General features: G+C 46.8%; 1 protein-coding gene across 1 annotated transcript in view; it reads left to right on the top strand.

The window, feature by feature from the left end:
• Window positions 1–13689, top strand: part of LOC147624640 (GPI transamidase subunit PIG-U) — an 80363-nt gene that overhangs the window by 2580 nt on the left and 64094 nt on the right. The window lies entirely within an intron of this gene.

Below are 13689 nucleotides of genomic sequence, written 5' to 3'. Positions count from 1 at the left end.
ATCTCAAACTCCTTTGACAAGGCAGCCTTCGTCACTCCAATGTGCTTCACATGACTGCCAATGAGAATGAGATCATCCACATAAAGGATGATTAGCATAACCATTCCGCGTTCCTGAAAGAGATAAGGGTTGGGATCTGCAACCGATCTCTGAAATCCAGTTCGGAGAAAGAAGGAATCAATCTTCTAAGGAGCCTGTTTAAGACCATACAAGGCCTTTGAAACCGATCCCGTCAAGTGGGAATGACTCCGTTGGACACCCACATGCGTAATAGCACAACTTTATAACCACAATTTGAAATGGACAACTTAATACAACTTGAAATTGAAATGAAATGAAATGGAAAGTTGGACACCAGCACTGGGGCCGGAACGGGCCGACCCCCCCCCCCTCAATATATGATATATTTATTGGGAGTATTTAACAAATACAATGCTGCATGGGTTCCAAGAACCAGAAGATGTCCATGTACATATGAATACAGTACCAAACAAATAGGGTCGAAGTCGACGTTCGAAGTAGAAGTTCGAAGCAGAATGACCACCAGTGTGGTCCAGTCTCTATGGTCCTGTGCTTTCACTGGACTCCGCGGAGAGCGCCTCACTTATGTTCCGAGACCACGCACAAACAGGCGCTCTCGTACTAACGCTTGGCTCTCCCGATCTCAGCACCTTTGGACTGAGGTTCTCCAATAGAGCTTGGACTGCCCGGCACCGAACGGGTGTTGCCGTGGATAGAATTCCTTATCAGATTTATCACAAAGTACTTTACTTAAATCTGAAAATTCACTTACTTGTGGATGGCAGATGGAGGACCAATACCCGAGGTATTGGTAGCTACTTGAGAGAGACACCAGATGTAACCTCTTGAAGAAGGAAGACGCCGCCTATGGAAAGGAGGCACGATCGCCTACCAAGGAGATTAGCCACCTGCTGTGTAGAACACAGCCACCTTCTTGTGGAGGAGGGAGATAGAGTAATAACCACCACTTTGAAGAGAAACCGCCTGGCTACAGAGTATAAGCTGCTGGAGGTGAAGCACATAGTTGGCTGTATGAAGAGGCAACACAGCTTGTATGGAAGAGGCAGTCAGCCGCCTGTAGCAAGCACAGCCGTCAGTTTGGGGTGTAGCCACCCGATGAACAGTGGGCGCCTGGCTGCAGAGAAGTACACAACTGCCTGCAGCGCCTGACTGGAGAAGTACAAAGTTGCCTGTTGCAGAGTAGGCAGCCTGCGCAGCATACAGTTGCTGCTTGGTTAAACAGATATGCAGCCGCCCAGGAAGGAGCAGAAACGTAGCCTGAATTGTGGCAGCCGCGTGTGAGGATGAGTACGTGCAGCAGTGAAGTATGAGTTGGTAGCCGCCTGCAGCAAATTCAGTCGCCAACAGAAGGTGTGATGACGGCGTTGCTTGAGACTATGCATAGGAGGAGGTCGCCGGCAGGTTCTTCTTTTCAAAGGTTGGTGGAAAAACGATCGCTGGGTGATCTCTACGTTGGAGGAGAAGGCTTTTTTTTTTAAAATTTAAAGTGGAGTTAACCAATAAGTGCTGGCTGGCTCCCCACTCTTGCATGTGGACGGCCAGCTCTTTGGGGGTGTGGGTAGGTGACCATGCACCCACCCCCACACACTCACTTAAGTGGGGCTCCCCACCTTGACCCCTAAGTGGGTGCCCACTTTTAAGTGAGTGTTAACAAATGACCTTATAAAATGAAGGGTTAAAATATGAAATATTAAAACAACATGTGCAATATACTTACTGTTAAAATATAGTATCTCATGTGGAATTAAGTCGTAACAAAGGAGTCGGCCATTTCACTTGTGAGGGTATATATACCCATGCCCACCCATTGTAAATTCAACTATTCATTGCTAATATCAAAGCTGTTCGTCAGCTTTACTCTCTCTCTCTCTCTACGTCAACTTCTCTCTCCTTCTCTCTCTACGTGTATTCAAACGCTGGCTCGATTCTGACATGGTATCAGAGCTGAGGCTCTAGGGTCCTTGGACAAGCGCATAGAGAGGTGGAGAAGAGGAAGAGAGTGTGGTTCGCTGCCGACGTCGTGGAGCCTGCAGGTGACGGCCGAGAGTACAGGCAGAGGCTAACGGGGAGACCCCTGCGCTTTTGTTCCAGTAGCGCTTGGTGGCGCAAGGTTGCACACCACAAGCGGCTGCAGCGAGCAAGAGGTAAAGAGAAGCTTGTGTTTTGTTTGTAGAAGCGGCAGGTCAGCCAAGCAAGGCGAGTAGGCACGAAGCAAGGGGCAGCGAGGAGTCGGAGGGGAGCTCAGAATCGAAGGCACCGGAGCAAGGCGAGCTGGTGGCGCTGGACAAGGGATTCGAGTTGGACGAGCTGCTGCGAGCGTCCACCTACGCTCTTGGCAAGGGTGGCCTGGGGATCGTGTACAAGGTAGTGCTGAGCAGTGGGCTGCCGGTGGCCGTTCGACGGCTGGGCGAAGGCGGTGCCCAGTGCTTCAAGGAGTTCGAGACGGAAGTTCAAGCCATCGCCCGCGTCCGGCACCCTAACGTCGTCAGGCGGCAGAGCAAGAGGAGGCCAGTGGCACCGCTCGTGCAGCAGGAGTGCAGCCGCAAGAGAACCGCCGGCTGGGAGAAGAGAAGGCGAAGGGAGGAGACGTGCGTTATCGAAGACCGGGTCGACTGAGAAGAGGTGGACGGAGTTTTCGAGATGGGACTCCCGTGTTCGAGCAAGGATGACAAACTGAATGGCGACAACTATGCGCATTGGAATTTGATCATGAGGCTGTGGTTTAGCAGAAAAGGCTTATGGGACATTGTTGATGGCTCGGAGGAACGTCCCCGAAGGGATAGCAATCGGTTCACACGTCTTCAGGAGGAGGAGTTTCTCAAATCTCTTGTGGATTGGGATGCTCACAATGCGAAGGCGATGTCGGCGATTGCAGAATCTTTCACCAAGGAAATTTCCCCTGCCATTTAGACTTTAAAGACTGCCAAGGAAATGTAGTCAAAGCTTGCAGGACTGTTTGATCGAGACTCAACAATGCGAGCAGTAACCCTTCTCGGCCAGTTGTTTTCCATCAAGTTTGAAACCGGGACCTCTATGCAGTCACTTCTAATGAAGGCCAAGGTTATCCATGATCAGTTATCGGCTATGAATGGTGCATTAACTAGTACCCAGTTAGCTGCCTTGGTTCTTACGAAGTTGCCTGGGGAGTACGAGATGGTCTCGAGGGCATTACGCTTACAAGTCACGAAGGAAAAGCTGGAATTTGATGATCTCAGCTCTTTTCTCATTGAGGAGGAAGCAGTGCTCATTTCCCAAGGCAAGATTCGGGTTCCGAAGGATGTAGAATCGGCACATGCTGCATCGGAATCCAATAAGAAGTCTAGGAGCCGTTGTTATAAGTGCGGAAAGCGAGGGCATTTGGCTCGGGATTGCAAATCCAAAGCTAAAGCTCAAGGCTCGACAAATGACAAAGGCAAAGGCAAAGCTGACGAGGATGACAGTGACAGTGATTCTAAGAGGGATACTACTGCGTCTGCCGGTGTGGCGAGGACTTCACTGGCACATACTCCAGCATTCTAGCTTGGTGGATGGATGCTACCACGTGCTTCAGCCAGAGAGAGGCATGTGAGTGGCAGAGAGGGGAAGTCTGTGCTCCCGTTTTGGTGATTTGGACCCGTGTGTCGGAGTTCAAGGCACATGCATCTGGCATGGAACAGCTTGACAAATCTATGGACGTGATGTGTTCGTAGTTCATTGGTAGTAGACTATGGATGGGATGAGTTCCTAGTTCATTGTCAGAGAATTTTGGACGTCATGTTTCGATAGTTCAATGTTCAGGAGATTTTTTGAACGTGATGTGATCGCAGTTCAACGAATGGGGGATCATGAATGTGGAGTTGTCTGCAATTCATTATTCTATGAGGCAGCTAAAGCTCAAGATGGCATTTTCTTGTGGAGACAGGTTGATTGGTGCATTATCCGAGGTGTACCTAGCAAAGGCCACGCTAGGGTGTCCATGGTTGCATCTGCATCGACTTGGTTTCTTCATCTATGCCCACTATGAGCTACAGAGAGGGTGTTAAAATATAGTATCTCATGTGGAATTAAGTCGTAACAAAGGAGTCGGCCATTTCACTTGTGAGGGTATATATACCCATGCCCACCCATTGTAAATTCAACTATTCATTGCTAATATCAAAGCTGTTCGTCAACTTTACTCTCTCTCTCTCTCTACGTCAACTTCTCTCTCCTTCTCTCTCTACTTGTATTCAAACTTCCGCTGGCTCGATTCTGACACTTACCACCTGTTCACATGCACCAAAACTCGTGAGAAGACAGAGCAGACTTCATGACTCACTGGCAAGCGTCCCCGCTCAGTAAGTAACACGTCAAGCAGGCAAACACAAAAATACAAGTCATGCGAAAACAGTTTCAAACATGCAGAACATGAGTGCATGTGCAAATAGTATCATGGACATATCTCCCGTTCATGGAACAAGTACAAAATATCTGTCGGCACAAAAATGGCACGACGTAAAACATAAAACCTGGTCTTCCTATGGAGTGACAGTCCCATAGGTAAGACACAGTTCCAGGCACGAGCCTCCCTATGGAGTGACAGTCCCATCGGCAAAACACGGCACGAATACTGGCTCTTCCATGGCGTGACAATCCTATGGGTCGAACACAGTCCAGGTCATACACGGGTGGCACCAGTCTGGCTCCCGTCCATGTCAGCAAAATACTGGCCTCTTCACATGAGACACCGGCCTGGCCTCAAGTGAACGAGACGCAAAAACTGGAGATGGACCAAATGGTCGGCCAATTGGTGACATCCCCCTGGGCTTCTAAAGAGTTGTCCTCAACTGAAAAGCCTCAAGATATGCCTGCAGCAAATGTGGATAATCAACAAAATAGTCCTCATTTACCCACTTGGCATTAATAGCAAATAATTTTTAAACTTCCCAAGGTATCTTCTGGAAAGCTTTCCTGTAGGTAGCTTTTGCTCCTTGCGAAAAACAATCTGTTTTGCTCCTTGCGAAAAACAATCTGTTTTGGCTGGAGGATCTCCTCAAGCTCTTAAATCTTTGGCGGATCTTCTGTGACAGGCTCATCAGGATCTGGCCCCACATATTTCCGAAATAGACTCACATGAAAAGCATTGTGAATCTTCCAGTGACTAGGCAAAGCAAGCCTGTATGACACTTCATTGATCTTTTGAATCACCTTGAAGGGTCCATGATAGCGAGGAGAAAGCTTAGGATATGATCCTTCTCGTCCTGGCCTCTTCCGAAGCCTAGCCTTCTCAAATTTCAGCAAAACCCAATCACCTTCTTTGACTTCCATGTCCCTTCTATGCTTGTGAGCAGCCATTTTATGCTTATCCTGAGATCTTGCAATGGTTGTCCGTACCTGACCAAAGGCTACATCCAAGTCACGAACATATTCATCAGCTGCAAAAATCTCATCCTTTGTACGAAGAATGGGTGGCAATACCACTCTGCCATAAATAATCTCAAACGGAGCCTTTCCCGTGGAGGCATGGATCGTATTGTCGTAGGCAAATTCAACAAGTGGAAGATACTTCTCCCATGCAGTCTTTTGATCTGCCACATAACACTTCAATAAATCCAACACGACTGAATTTGCAGCTTCACTTTCGCCATCCGTTTGGGAATGATAAGCTGATGAAAACTCAAGTTTAGTACCTATATTATCAAATAAAGCTCTCCAAAAGAGGCTCGTAGTCCTGGGATCTCTATCCCCAACAATGGATTTAGGCATACCATGATGCTTAAAAATATTAGCAAGAAAAAGCTTTACCATATGATCAGCTTTAATGGTTTTCTTGACGGGCAAGAAATGAGCTTGCTTGCTAAACCTGTCCACAATGGTCCAAATAGCATCATTTCCATGCTGGGATCCAGGCAAGTCCATAATAAAATCCATAGTAATACTTTCCCAAGGTTGCAAGGGAATAGGCAGTGGCTGAAGCAAACCTGGAGGTTTTTGCCTATCAAATTTCACCTTTTGGCAAGTAATACATGCACGTACATAAGCCTCAATGTCTTTACGCATGCTTGGCCAAAAGAAATATCTTTGAATCATGCGGGTAGTGGGCATAATACCTATGACCAGCATAAGGTGGAGCGTGACATTCGTCCATAACCTTTGGACGCAAATCCTTCACCACACATAGGCAATTATCCTTCATAAGATAACCTTCATTGATAACATAAGAGGCATGTGAATGACTAGCCATCAAATCGGTCCATATATGGCAAAAATCAGTATCCAAATGATACAATTCTCGCATAGCAGATAAGTTTCCATGAGAGGCCACTGAGACTGCAGCTACATAAGGCCTCCTGGATAGTGCATCGGCCACCACATTTTTCTTTCCTGGAGTATGCACAATCTGAAAATGAAACATGGAAAGAAAATTTGCCATTCTCATCTGCTTCTGTGAAAGCTTTGTTTGAGATAGAAAGTATCTCAAGCTTTGATGATCTGTCTTGACTACAAATTCAGCCCCATGAAGATAATGTTTCCATATCTTTAAGGCATGAATTACAGCCAAGAGCTCTTTCTCATAGATATCCATATGAAGCTCGGCATCATGCAAACGACGACTCTCGTATGCAACTGCATGCCCTTCTTGATTTAGGACAGCTCCTATACAATCACCACAAGCATCACATTCAACTATGAATGACTTGTGCAAGTCAGGAACAATTAAAACTGGACCACATATGATAGCATGCTTGAGCTGCAAGAAATCATCCTGTTCCTTTGAAGTCCATTTGAAAGCAGTTTTCTTCTTTGTGAGATCATGTAGAGGAGTGGCAATCATAGCAAAATGTCTTATGAAACGCCTGTAATACGAACATAATCCCAGAAAACTACGTACTTGATGTACGTTTTGCAATTCGGGCCAATTCCGAATGGTCTCTATCTTTGCAGGATCCATTGTAACTCCATCCTTGGATACAATATGACGACCCAAATAATGAATCTCTGAAAGGAAAAACTCACTTTTCTTGGCATTAATGAAAAGTTTATGCTTCCGCACTCTTCGAACACTGTGACCAAATGAGTTCTGTGTTCTTGCTCATTCTTGGAGAAAACCAAGATATCATCAAAGAATACTCCTGTAAACTTGCGATGGGGTCGGAATATCCTATCCATCATACGATTAAACGTAGCAGGAGCATTGGTGAGACCAAAAGGCATTACAAAAAATTCACATAATCCGAAGGCTGTCCTGAAAGCAGTTTTATGGACATCTTGTGGCACCACGCGTATCTCGTGATAACCACTCTTCAGATCAAGTCGGTTGAAACAAGCCGAGCCATCAAGCTTATCCAAAATATCATCAATTCGCGGAATTGGGAATCTGTTCTTGATGGTAAGCTTGTTTAAAGCTCTATAGTCCACACACATACGGAATGATCCGTCCTTCTTTTGAACAAGAAGCACAGGAGAGCAGTAAGGTGAGGAACTGGGCTGAACCAAACCTTTCTCTAAAAGCTCGTTTACCTGCTTCATGATTTCTTCTTGTTGTGCAGCACTCACTCGGTATGCGGGTTTGTTGGGTGGAGAACTACATGGCACAAGATCTATGCGGTGATCTTCGGGCCTTTGGGGAGGTAATTCTCCTGGCAATGAATCAGCAAAACAGTCATTGAATGTATGAAGAAAATTCAGCCTATCATTAGACATAGCATCCACATTTTGAAGACTTGGTACAAGGCTATCACGCACAAAAACCAAGTACGCAGAAAGACTCTTTTTCATTGCTTTATTAATTTGGATGTGTGATACAAGTGGGATGGAATCCCCTTCTTTGCCAGCATCAATAAAATGCATGCGGCCTTTATGCATAAAAGAAATCATATTGGACTTGTAGTCTTTGCGGGGATCAAGCCTATGATGATGATGCCATGGCTTGCCCAACAATACATCACATCCATTTAGTGGAGCAACTAGGAAATGTTCATTATCAAGGTAGCCCTGGATATGGATGCGCAACTTCCCTATCAATGGGGTAACCTGCACCTCTTTACCAATAAATGCAGCTTCGGCTTCAATCTGAGGTCCCATGTTCTCAACCTCAATACCCAATGCAGCTGCCATTTGCATAGAGATGAAGTTATCGGTTGCACAGCCATTAAACATGAATAGTGCGGGCTGATCCTTGATTTGCCCCCAAGCCTTGCATACCATTCGCTCTTTTGCAACATGACTTGTATTTCCTTGCACATCAGGAACTGCATGTACATTAGCCTTGGTCTGCTTGTCCTCGTGCTTAGGTTTGCAGTCAGGGCATTGTCGAAACATGTGGTCTTTGCTACCACAAGAAAAGCATTTTCCATCCTTGGCATATTGCTCTTTTTGCTCCGGGGTTAAGCCGAATTTGTTCTTCCTTGGGCCCTGATCTTTAGATGTGTTATTTTCAGCTTTACCACCCTTGTAGGTCTCCCGGAAGTTCTTTTTAGGTGGCTGTCCTCCCTTTTGCAGATTTGGGACAGCCTTGTCTTTCCTCTTTGAACCTCCTTGATCCTGTTTAATCTTGAGCACCAATTGCTCTGTAGCAAGAGTAGAAGCTGTGAGCTGTTGCAAAGTATGTTTCGGGTGCAATTCAATGGCCGAACGATATGCTGGTTGCAGTCCAGAGCGAAACTTCCTCTTTCTTTCATCCTCAGTGATTTGCATAAAGGGAGTTACTTCTAGCAACACTTTCCAAAACTTGTTAACATACTGTTGCACGCTTTCATTATCTCTTTGCTCCAGCCTGTCCCACTTTTGGGTGAGAGTTTGCTCCGCATTTGGTGGCAAAAACTGAGCATAGAATCTATCCTTAAATTCCTTCCAAGTGCAAATGGGATCCTTGGTGATCTTTTCAGTGATCCACCAATGAGCAGCAGTCCCTTTCAAAAACATGCTAGCATGGCGTACTTTTGACTTTTCGGTGAAGTCCTCATTGCTAAAGCAATGTCGAACTGTGCCACAAATGCTAACTCTTTAGAAGCATCATGTTCACCATGAAAGACATCAAACTTAACAGATTTGTCACCTGCTTTGAATTCCTTGAGCTTTGTGGCATGAGGCTTATGGTCTTCTCTTTTTCTTTTCCCCTTATCCAACGGGGCAGCCCTATCTGCATGGGCTCCATGGGCCGTCATAGAAGTTTCATGAGGCACGGTGGCATGTGCTCCACGAACTTGAAACTCAGATGCATGTGACTTTCCTGCATATGGCAATGTCTCTCCAACGGGGCAGCCCTATCTGCATGGGCTCCATGGGCCGTCATAGAAGTTTCATGAGGCACGGTGGCATGTGCTCCACGAACTTGAAACTCAGATGCATGTGACTTTCCTGCATATGGCAATGTCTCTCCATGAGACAACTCAGAAGGCAAAATTTTTCTAGTAGCAGACCTGTCACCCTTACCAAGAGATACATGTCTTGAATGCATGTGACTTTCATGCCCTCTATGAGCACTAGCATACATATATCTGTCAGGCTTTGTGCCTTGTGGAGAAGATGCATGTCGAGAGGTGACTGTCACCTCTTCCTTTTGCATAAAAGATTTCAGCCTTTGAGATGCGGATTTGTATCCCGCGGGTAGCAAATACACCACTACTTTTTAAATTTTTTGGTTAGCAAACCACAAGGTTTAGTGAGCTATTAGTGGGCTTTATTTACTCAGCATCTTTGCTCTTAAGATGATTTTCACATCATGACTAGAATGATCCTCATGCTATGAAAATGATCAATTTTCACGCTTGCCAAAAGTTCAAGGAGAGAGTACATCAACTGGCTTAACCTCAAAGACTTGTTCATGAGAAGACATGATTTTCACAATGAGAATATAGGATTCTCACATTGTGAAAATGAATAGATTTTCACCAAGCTGGGATTTTGTTTTCACAAAGCTGAGCTATGTGTCCTTACAAAAACGTGGTTTGTAACATATTTTCACAATATGAGAATCAAAGATATTCACTATCATTAACCCTTTCAAGGGGCTTGTGTCTTCCTCGCAGGGCATCAGACCCACGAGAGGCACTAGATGGACCCCTCGAATTTGGCACTTCCAAAGGGTTGCCTTGGCTGTCCATTGTGTTTAAAGTGTGCTAAAAGCGGGATGTCCAGTACACAGGTTCGTTTTCCCACTAGGAAGAAGGAAACAACCGTGCTTCGATACCAATGAAACCGATCCCGTCAAGTGGGAATGACTCCGTTGGACACCCACACGCGTAATAGCACAACTTTAAAACCACAATTTGAAATGGACAACTTAATACAACCTGAAATTGAAATGAAATGAAATGGAAAGTTGGACACCAGCACTGGGGCCGGAACGGGCCGACCCCCCACCCCCCCCCCCCCCTCAATATATGATATATTTATTGGGAGTATTTAACAAATACAATGCTCCATGGGTTCCAAGAACCAGATGATGTCCATGTACATATGAATACAGTACCAAACAAATAGGGTGGAAGTCGACGTTCGAAGTAGAAGTTCGAAGCAGAATGTGGTCCAGTCTCCACGGTCCTGTGCTTTCACTGGACTCCGCGGAGAGCGCCTCACTAATGTTCCAAGACCACGCACAAACAGGCGCTCTCGTACTAACGCCTGGCTCTCCTGATCTCAGCACCTTTGGACCGAGGTTCTCCAATAGAGCTTGGACTACCCGGCACCGAACGGGTGTTGCCGTGGATAGAATTCCTTATCAGATTTATCACAAAGTACTTTACTTAAATCTGAAAATTCACTTACTTGTGGATGGCAGATGGAGGACCAATACCCGAGGTATTGGTAGCTACTTGAGAGAGACACCAGATGTAACCTCTTGAAGAAGGAAGACGCCGCCTATGGAAAGGAGGCACGATCGCCTACCAAGGAGATTAGCCACCTGCTGTGTAGAACACAGCCACCTTCTTGTGGAGGAGGGAGATAGAGTAATAACCACCACTTTGAAGAGAAACCGCCTGGCTACAGAGTATAAGCTGCTGGAGGTGAAGCACATAGTTGGCTGTATGAAGAGGCAACACAGCTTGTATGGAAGAGGCAGTCAGCCGCTTGTAGCAAGCACAGCCGTCAGTTTGGGGTGTAGCCACCCGATGAACAGTGGGCGCCTGGCTGCAGAGAAGTACACAACTGCCTGCAGCGCCTGACTGGAGAAGTACAAAGTTGCCTGTTGCAGAGTAGGCAGCCTGCGCAGCATACAGTTGCTGCTTGGTTAAACAGATATGCAGCCGCCCAGGAAGGAGCAGAAACGTAGCCTGAATTGTGGCAGCCGCTTGTGAGGATGAGTACGTGCAGCAGTAAAGTATGAGATGGTAGCCGCCTGCAGCAAATCCAGTCGCCAGGCAGAAGGTGTGATGATGGCGTTGCTTGAGACTATGCATAGGAGGAGGTCGCCGGCAGGTTCTTGTTTTCAAAGGTTGGTGGAAAAAGGATCGCCGGGTGATCTCTACGCTGGAGGAGAAGGCTTTTTTTTATAAAATTTAAAGTGGAGTTAACCAATAAGTGCTGGCTGGCTCCCCACTCTTGCATGTGGCCATGCACCCACCCCCACACACTCACTTAAGTGGGGCTCCCCACCTTGGCCCCTAAGTGGGTGCCCACTTTTAAGTGAGTGTGAACAAATGACCTTATAAAATGAAGGGTTAAAATATGAAATATTAAAACAACATGTGCAATATACTTACCACCTGTTCACATGCACCAAAACTCGTCAGAAGACAGAGCAGACTTCACGACTCACTGGCAGGCGTCCCCGCTCAGTAAGTAACACGTCAAGCAGGCAAACACAAAAATACAAGTCATGCGAAAACAGTTTCAAACATGCAGAACATGAGTGCATGTGCAAAAGTATCATGGACATATCTCTCGTTCATGGAACAAGTACAAAATATCTGTCGGCACAAAAATGGCACGACGTAAAACATAAAACCTGGTCTTCCTATGGAGTGACAGTCCCATAGGTAAGACACAGTTCCAGGCACGAGCCTCCCTATGCAGTGACAGTCCCATAGGCAAAACACGGCACGAATACTGGCTCGTCCATGGCGTGACAATCCCATGGGTCGAACACAGTCCAGGTCATACACGGGTGGCACCAGTTTGGCTCCCGTCCATACGACACCATCCTGCTAACACCTTGGTGGCACCAGTCTGGCTCCCGTCCATGTCAGCAAAATACTGGCCTCTTCACATGAGACACCGGCCTGGCCTCAAGTGAACGAGATGCAAAAACTGGAGATGGACCAAATGGTCGGCCAATTGGTGACAGCCTTCCTTAACCTGTAAACCATCCCTTCTGATCCTGGAACCACAAAGCCTGGAGGCTGCTCAACATACACCTCCTCTTGCAGGTCACCGTTAAGGAACACAGATTTGACATCCATCTGATACACAGGCCACCTCTGAGAAGCAGCAAGGGCAAGAACGGTCTGAATCGTGGTCATTCTTTTTGTCGGTGCAAAGGTATCCTCATAGTCGATGCTTGGCTGCTGAGCATAACCCTTGGCCACGAGTCTGGCTTTGTGTTTGTCCACCGACCCATCCGACGCATAATTGGTCTTACAGACCCATTTGACACCAATGACTGACGGTTTTGACGGCCTCAGTACCAACTCCCAAGTGTTGTTCTTCTCGATGGCATCCAGTTCCACCTGCATGGCTTTCCTCCAAGTATCGTGTGCAAGGGCTTCCTTGATGGAAGTGGGCTCTTTGTCCCACATGATATGAGGCATCAAAGCATAGTTTACTTGTAAAAGCTCCGCTGAATGACTTTTGTCACGGACTATGTGCGATCTTCGAGGTCCGTCCTCTGTGGTCCATTCGGAGGGAAGCTCCGTGACACCCGACACCCGAAGGGTGTCCACTAACCACCTGGGTACTCGAATAGAACGCGGAGCCTCCTGCTGCTGTGGGGGCTCAACTCAAGCTGCGGGCTCAACCTCCTGAACTGACTGTGGTTGGCCAGCTAGAACAATAGGCTGGGAATCATCAGAAGAATCCTCTGGGTCTCCAAGAAGTGGCGGCTCATCAACAGTGGAAACCGGAATATACTCATCAAAGACCACATCCTTGCTGACAACAATCTCATTCCTCCAACCTGTATCCCTTGGAAAGAGAGTTATATCCCACAAATATAAGCTTTTGGGACTTGGAGTCGAGCTCCCCCTCTGCTTCTTCGGAATGTGTACATACGCATCGCTCCCAAACACACGGAAATGGGAGACATCAGGTTTCCTGCCAAAATATGCCTCAAAGGGAGTCATGTTAGGTACTGAAGTCGTCGGAGACCGGTTGAGGATATGGATAGCCGTAGCCAGAACCTCTCCCCAAAATGGACGAGCAACTGAATGCTCCTCAAACTCCACCCGGAAGCGAGTATTGCATACCTCATGCATTGACAATAGATGAAAACCAAGTGCTGGGACGTAAAGAACACGAGAGGAATGCTTACCTCCCTTGCCGTTGGGAATGATCTCCATCTGGCCCTCACTATGTATCGGAATTGTGGAATTGTCGCCAATGAAAATGCGACATGACTGCCGTTTCAGATCCAAAAAGAAGTCACGGGAAGGAGTCATGTGCCTAGAAGCACGACTGTCGAGAATCCACTCCCGAGTATCCTTTGCGGTGAAGCCAACTGCCCCCTTGCTCGAAGAAGATGAAACATCC

The sequence above is a fragment of the Cibotium barometz genome, chromosome 25 (genome assembly GCF_041138505.1).
Source record: "Cibotium barometz isolate CiBa-2024 chromosome 25, ASM4113850v1, whole genome shotgun sequence".
Taxonomy (NCBI): Eukaryota; Viridiplantae; Streptophyta; class Polypodiopsida; order Cyatheales; family Cibotiaceae; genus Cibotium; species Cibotium barometz.
This window is presented reverse-complemented; position numbering and strand designations above follow the sequence as displayed.